The sequence below is a fragment of the Pinus tabuliformis genome, chromosome 4_1 (assembly GCF_031772625.1).
Source record: "Pinus tabuliformis cultivar Carrire ecotype Pingquan chromosome 4_1, CPIR1, whole genome shotgun sequence".
In the NCBI taxonomy this organism is placed as follows: domain Eukaryota; kingdom Viridiplantae; phylum Streptophyta; class Pinopsida; order Pinales; family Pinaceae; genus Pinus; species Pinus tabuliformis.
This window is the reverse complement of record NC_142303.1, coordinates 83977985-83985048: the sequence shown is the minus strand read 5'-3', so window position 1 is coordinate 83985048 and position 7064 is coordinate 83977985. Positions and strand designations below refer to the sequence as shown.

At 40.1% G+C, this 7064-nt stretch overlaps 1 pseudogene; it reads right to left on the bottom strand.

Moving 5' to 3' along the window:
• Positions 1–3339: 3339 nt before the first annotated feature.
• LOC149174297 (pentatricopeptide repeat-containing protein At1g11290, chloroplastic pseudogene) lies at positions 3340–6340 on the bottom strand (annotated as a pseudogene).
• Between the last annotated feature and the right edge of the window lie 724 nt (positions 6341–7064).

Genomic DNA, 7064 nt, shown 5'->3' with positions numbered 1-7064 from the left:
AAGCCATAGAGGGCTTTCTTCCACCTGCATACATGAGGTTCCTGATCATGAATCTCAAACCCCTCGGGTTGTTCCAAACCTGTGGACCTGCTACATGAGAGGAATGGTCCCCTTATAATATTTTCCTTCGATACATCTCAGACATGTACTTTCATGCTCTTCTTGAATTCAAGCATCCCTATCACCATCTGACTCACATCGGGTAAAGCCCCAAAGGTCGACCTTCGCATTATAGATGCGATATGTTAATTGACATGATCCCCAATGGACCATCCTGCAACTTGATACAAATTGCCAACCCTAAACCCATGAGAAAAAGCATCTTTGAAAATTCTATTTTTTAAGACGTACCTTTCCATCGATGAATGCCACCCTGAAACCTTTGACTTCCATTGCCGAAATGGACACCAGGTTCTTCTTGCGATCAGGTACATAAAAGAGATTCTGTAAATGAATAGAGTTACCCTCATTCAATTGAGGGGTAACATTCCTCACACCCTTTCCGGGATAGGTGGCATCGGCTCCAAGTATAATCCCATGATTGTTTCCATCTCTACCAAATTAGAGAGTGCACCCTTCTATCCGATGAAGTGCCTTGAAACACTGGGGTTCCTTGCTTTCTTTGAAGAGTCAGTGATTTCCTTGATGACTTACATTACCTGTCATTCCTTTGATCATTGAAGATGTCCCTGGAATGATTGTTATCTTCCTCAAGAGATGTGTCTCTGCCATTCCGACACTCCTTCGCATAATGGTCGAACTCATTGCAACCAAGGCATCTGCCTTTCCTTCCACCCTTAGATCCAGACTTCCCAATTAAGTGATCTTTAGGTAGGCCACCATAAACTTCCACTGCGCCATTCTGATAATATTCTCTGCTTCAACTTCACCCTTGGTGAATTTGAAGAGGGATGACGAATCTACTGATCCTTTTGTCCTTTCCCAACTATCTTCGGTGATTGCTCTTTCACTCTTGCTTGGGCATTATCTTCACCTCAGCGCTCATACCATGTTAATTTTAGGTATGTTCTATGATTAGAGCAATTTATTTCAATTTTCACAGTTAGCTCAATACCTTTTCCAGATTAGCAATCACATTAGCGTTAAAGTAAACTGCAGATAGAACACAAACATAAATCGCAAAAGACAAGCCAAGACAAGAGGACACAAGATGTGGCGCTAGCCAGGGACAAACCCTAATGTGGGGAAACCCTTGATCAATTCTTCTTATATGTTCTTCAATAGTTCGGCGGAGAGAGAGAGATAATACGTTTACAACAGAAGTCAACACTTTGACTTATCTAGATAAGAGCATAGATCATCTCTAAGAAGATGATACATGAGATCAGTTGAAGACATGTTGCTTCAACTAATTCTCCAAGGTGACTCCTTCACCTATCATTGTGCTGTATTTCGTCATCATGTTGCACCTCACCGCGTTGCACCATGTTGCACCTATCATCACTATGTTGCATCTCATCACGCTTCATTAATCATGACTGTACCCATCACTATATTACATTATGTGCCATTGCTGCACCATGTTGCCATATTGGCCTATGTGTTGGCTGCATCTTGCTTGCTTGTTGTCCTTAGCATGTTTGTTGTTGCATGCTAGCAGTCCTTTGCATGCTAGCTGTAACATTGCATGCTTGGTGTATTTGCTGCTAAGTACCATACAACTGTCCCAATGTTAGTTAGATGTCCCTTGCATGCTGCTCTCCTTCGGAGACAGATGCTCTGATAGTTCTGACAGTTCTGGCTATTCCAGGCAGTTCTGGGATTTCCCAGCAGTTCTGACAATTTCGGCTATTCTCGGCAATTCCGACAGTTCCGATAATTTCGATTGTTCTCGGCAGTTCTGGCTTCTGCCCTCTGCATTAGCTTTCCCACCTGTTCCGGCAGTTCTCGACAGTTCCAAAAATTCCGGCTGTTCTCGACAGTTCCGACAATTCCGGCTGTTCCCCGCAGTTCTAGCTTTTCCTGACAGTTTCGGTAATTCCGGCTATTCCGACAGTTCCGAGCAGTTCCAGCAGTTCTGGCTTTTCCGGCAGTTCCACTTTTCTCAGTAGTTCCGGCTTTTCCCGGCAATTCCGGTAGTTCCCGGCAGTTCCGTCTTCTGCCCTCTGGATTTGGGCAGTGTTATTCCTTAGGATCTCTCCTCCTACTAAAACCCAATGACAAGTAGAGAGGAAGAGATCCCAAATGTGTTGAAATGACTTGAAGGCCACCTCTATTTATACTAAAACGTTGAGCACAAGTGGGGTTTATTTGGTTGCTAGCCGACCTTGACGAATTGTCCCATAACACAAATAAATTCATATCTCCATGAATACTTATCAGAAAGATGATCTTTAAATCAATCCTACACCTCTCGATGAGAGGGATCCAAGAAAAATATCAACTTCTATTAATAAGATGACCCACATGGAATTTGGCCCTAGTTGCCAATTTTAACAATCAAGCAGGAGGAAGAAACAACAAAGGCATTGGAGTTATTAGATGATGATGTCACTGATCCAATAAGAATGTTTTAAAGATATTGACTAGTATATGTACTGTGTGGTTGCATTTACAACGACCGTGATGACAATTGAAAAAAGTCTAAGTTGGTTTTGGCAGATATGAAGTTCTGGCCTATTCCAGATTCACTTTGAACGTTGAATTCCCTGAGTGAAGGCAAGTAGAAACTGTTGAACCACTCTTTGTGTAACGTAAAATGGCATGTGTCCTCTTTGACAACCGTCAAATTGATGTCTCTTTGACCACTGTCAATCTGGTATCTTCCTTTTAGAACAACGAATCTGCTACAGTGTTATGAGAAAGAACCTCATAATATAATGCCTTTCCGCGTAATTATATTGTCCTTGGGCCATTTCCCATTACGCTAGCAATCACCACCCATATTATTGGTTTGATTAGCAGGAAGTCTCATGCCTGGTAAGTTTTTTGCATTGCTTGCAAAAAACTACATATCCCTAGAATGTATGTGGATGTTATCATCCTCCTGCACCTCCATGGATGTGGATCAATCCTTCCATCCATTTAACGTTACAAGCTATTTGCATTGCTTGCAAAAAACTACATATCCCTAGAATGTATGTGGATGTTATCATCCTCCTGCACCTCCATGGATGTGGATCAATCCTTCCATCCATATCCTTCCATCCATTTAACGTTACAAGCTATTCCTATCGCTTATCCTCATCTTTATTCTGTAGAGACCATATAACCATATAAGTATAACATACAAGTATATGATGAGCAAGTACGCTAAATTACTAGTGTCCAAAACATTTCACAATGCTCTGCAAGGAGGCCATGGCATATCAATATGTTCTGCCAGATTAGCAAAACTGAACTTGAATAGTAAATCAAATTCAATTGAATGTATGTGTCATGACATAAATCCTCGTTTCTTGGGATGATTAACCCATTCAAAACCAAATTTGAATGGATCTCCAATGCATAGGTGAAAACTTCGAACAAAATAATATCTCAACACAAGGAAAACATCTCCATGTCTGTTATTGTGCAATCCTAACGCTATAAATTGTTTAGGATATGATCACCAATAATTCCCACAAGAACACAATCCATCCTTGAAATGATGGAAACGAATAGCATCCCTCACAATAATTTCTCGCCTGACAATCTTGGAGATGAATTTAGTTGCAGTATGGCAGTCACCACACACACGAAGATTCTTTGTAATTCGGATAATAGTACCAGGGCTTGTGTTGATAAGCCCAAAAACAATGGCTAACTTCTCGCTATGACTGTAGAGCAGGTTTTCCTTCGTCTCCTCCTCAATGTCATGCAGCACAAAATTTGTGTCAGGAACATAACCTACCTCCTCCATTTGGCCAGCCAAGGTCTGTAATGTAGCATAGATTTTCTCGCTTTGGGGATGAGATGTATCTCCCACAAGGAATGCATGAACCCTATTATCTAGTTCAATGAAGCTGCATCCTGGATTCTTTTTTAACCCCCTATCTTTCATTAGAGTTCGCAGTTTGACTGCATCATCAAATTTTCCAGCTGCGGCATAGATGTTCGAGAGCAGTACATAATATCCAGTGTTTTCGGGTTCTAAGTGAAAAAGTCTTTCTGCCACACGCTCACCTAGCTCAATATTGCGGTGAATTCTGCAGGCACCAAGTAAGGCTCCCCAGACACTCGAATCAGGGTCTAATGGCATTGTTTGGATGAAGTTAAGTGCCTCATCTAGCTGACCAGCACGACCAAGAAGGTCAACCATGCATGCATAGTGTTTTACCCTGGGAGTGATATAATAATCTCGAGACATGCAAGTGAAGTGGTGCCATCCTTCATCTACAAGGCCTGCGTGACTGCATGCAGACAGAATGCAAACAAAGGTAACATGGTTTGGTTTCATCCCTGTCTGTTGCATTTCGAGAAAAAGTGCAAGGGCATCCTTACCATGCCCATGCATTCCATACCCCGCAATCATGGCATTCCACGAGACCACATCTTTAATATTCAATTTGTCAAATAGTTGGCGTGCAACCTTAATGCTTCCACATTTTGCATACATGTCTATGAGCGCAGTCACCACGAAAATATCCGAGTCAAATCCACTTGCAATTATGTAATCATGGGTTCGCTTGCCTTGTTCCAAAGCTGCAGATTGAGCACAAGCTGATAGCACAACTCCAAAGGTAAAAGGGCTAGGCTTTACATCTGCCATTTTCATTAGATCAAACAGTTGTAAGGCTTCTTTAGCAAACCCATTCTGAGAATACCCAGCAATCATTGCATTCCAGGAGACCATATCTCTTCTAGGCATTTGGTCAAAAACCAGGTGTGCAGTGTCTAAACTCTCACACTTAGCATACATAGCTATAAGAGAATTACCAACAGAAATATCTGAGTCTAATTCACTCCTAATGATGTAATCATGCATACACTTGCCTTGTTGCAAAGCTCCTAAATCAGCACAAGCCGACAGCACACTCACCATTGTCAGCGAATTTGGTTTTACATCTGCAAGTTTCATTTCACTGAACAGTGCCAAGGCCTCACTAGCATGCCCATTTTGTTCATACCCAGCAATCATTCCATTCCATGAGACCACATCTCTGTCAGCCATTTCATCAAACAACTTGCGTGCAACCTGTAAATTCCCAAACTTGGCATACATAGCTACAAGGGAATTCACCACCGAAACATCTGAACCAAACCCATTTCTCATCCCATAATCACGGATCCACTCACCTTGTTGCAAATCGCCTAAAGTACCACAAGCCGAGATGACACTTGCCATGGTAATTGGATTGGGTTTCACATCTGTTAGCACCATTTGTCGAAAGAGTTTCAAAGCCTCGTTCACATTCTCATTCTGGACATACCCCACAATCATTACACCCCAGGAGACCACATCTCTTGTGCGCATTTTGTCAAACACTTGGCGTGCTTTCTCCATACTTCCACATTTCGCATACATATCAACCAGAGCAGCTGCAGTAAATACATTGGACTCAAACCCAGTCCTCTTAATATGATCATGAATCTTCTTTCCCTCTTGCAGATCTGATAGTCTACCACACGCTTTGAGTACAAAGGGAAATGTAAAGCGGTCCGGTTCTATGCCTGCGTCCTGCATCTGGTGGTAAAGTAGTAGGGTTTCCTGGCATTTCCCATGTGTAGCATATCCTCTGATCATCACATTCCATAAGAAAACATCTCGTCTGGGTATTTTGTCAAAAGCTCGGCGGGCATTGTCCAGACTTCCCCACTTGGCATACATGCTCACAAGCTTAGTCCCTAAGAAAATATTGTGGCCGAAACCACAAATGAGCATGAGGGCATGGATTTGCTCGAGTGTTTTTGTATTATTACAGCTCTGTAACAGAGAAGCACATGTTTCAAAGTCCATAGTTGCCAATGTATGCATTTGTTTAGCAGCAGCATTAAAACAGAAACACATGTGAATTTGAGTATGATAACGAATGCGGAGATGAATAGATAAACCCAGTGCCATCGAAGAAGCCATAACCAAAGACGGTTGGGAGGTTTAGCAAGAAGAGCCATGTTTTATTCCAGACTGATAAGAATGAGTAAACAGACGGACATTCCAGGCGTCCTCTCAAAACCCATCACATTCATTATACTCGTAACGTTTGATTAGAGAAAGATATTAGTCCATAGTTTTATGTCGGCTCCCATTATCCACGCTGCTCTTGGAGCTGCTCTTGGAGTTTAGGTTGTCACCTGATCCGCAACAGACTACCTGGAATACAGGGTTTATTATATTTATTTGTTTTGATGGATCGAAAACGATGGCAGTGGCAAATTTGTAACAGCAAACCAGCGCTAAATTTAGGGTTTTTATAAGTAATTTAGATAATCTAGAGGATCTATCTCTGAATCATTTAAATTGGTTTATTATTAAATCTATCTCTGAATCATTTAAATTGGTCTATTATTAAATTTAAAAGTTTAAAATTTTCATTTTAAATTAATTTTATTAGAATTTTTTTTATTTTTTTTTAAATAATGAATCACATGAATTGGTTTCGTAGATTAAATGTGAATGATGTAATTAATTAAAAAGACATTTATTTAAATTAAATTATGGTAAAGAATATGTGTGGTATTATATTGGTTTATTATTAAATTTAAAAATTCAAAATTTTATTTTAAATTGGTTTTATCATAAATCTTAATTTTTTTAGAAGTTAAATTAGTGATAAAGAGTATGCCTTGTTTAAAAGGTTATAAATTCAAATTTATAAAAATATAAATTGGTATTTTTTTAATTATGGTAAATTTATCATTGGTTGAAGTATTTTAAGTGAGGCCTAAGATAAAATTTAGTGGCTGCAATGTCTACGAGGATGGGGAGCTTACTTCTTGAGCTTTATCACAATGGACCAAAAATGTACCCGAAACTAGATAAAAGGAATAATATCTTGTAGTGTCTACCATTTAGTCATCCCAAAAACAGACAAAATTGATAAACTTGCTACTTATTATCAAAAAAAGTATGTGATTAAGTCAGAAAGACCACACTACCACCCCTATACTCTTAAACCTAACAC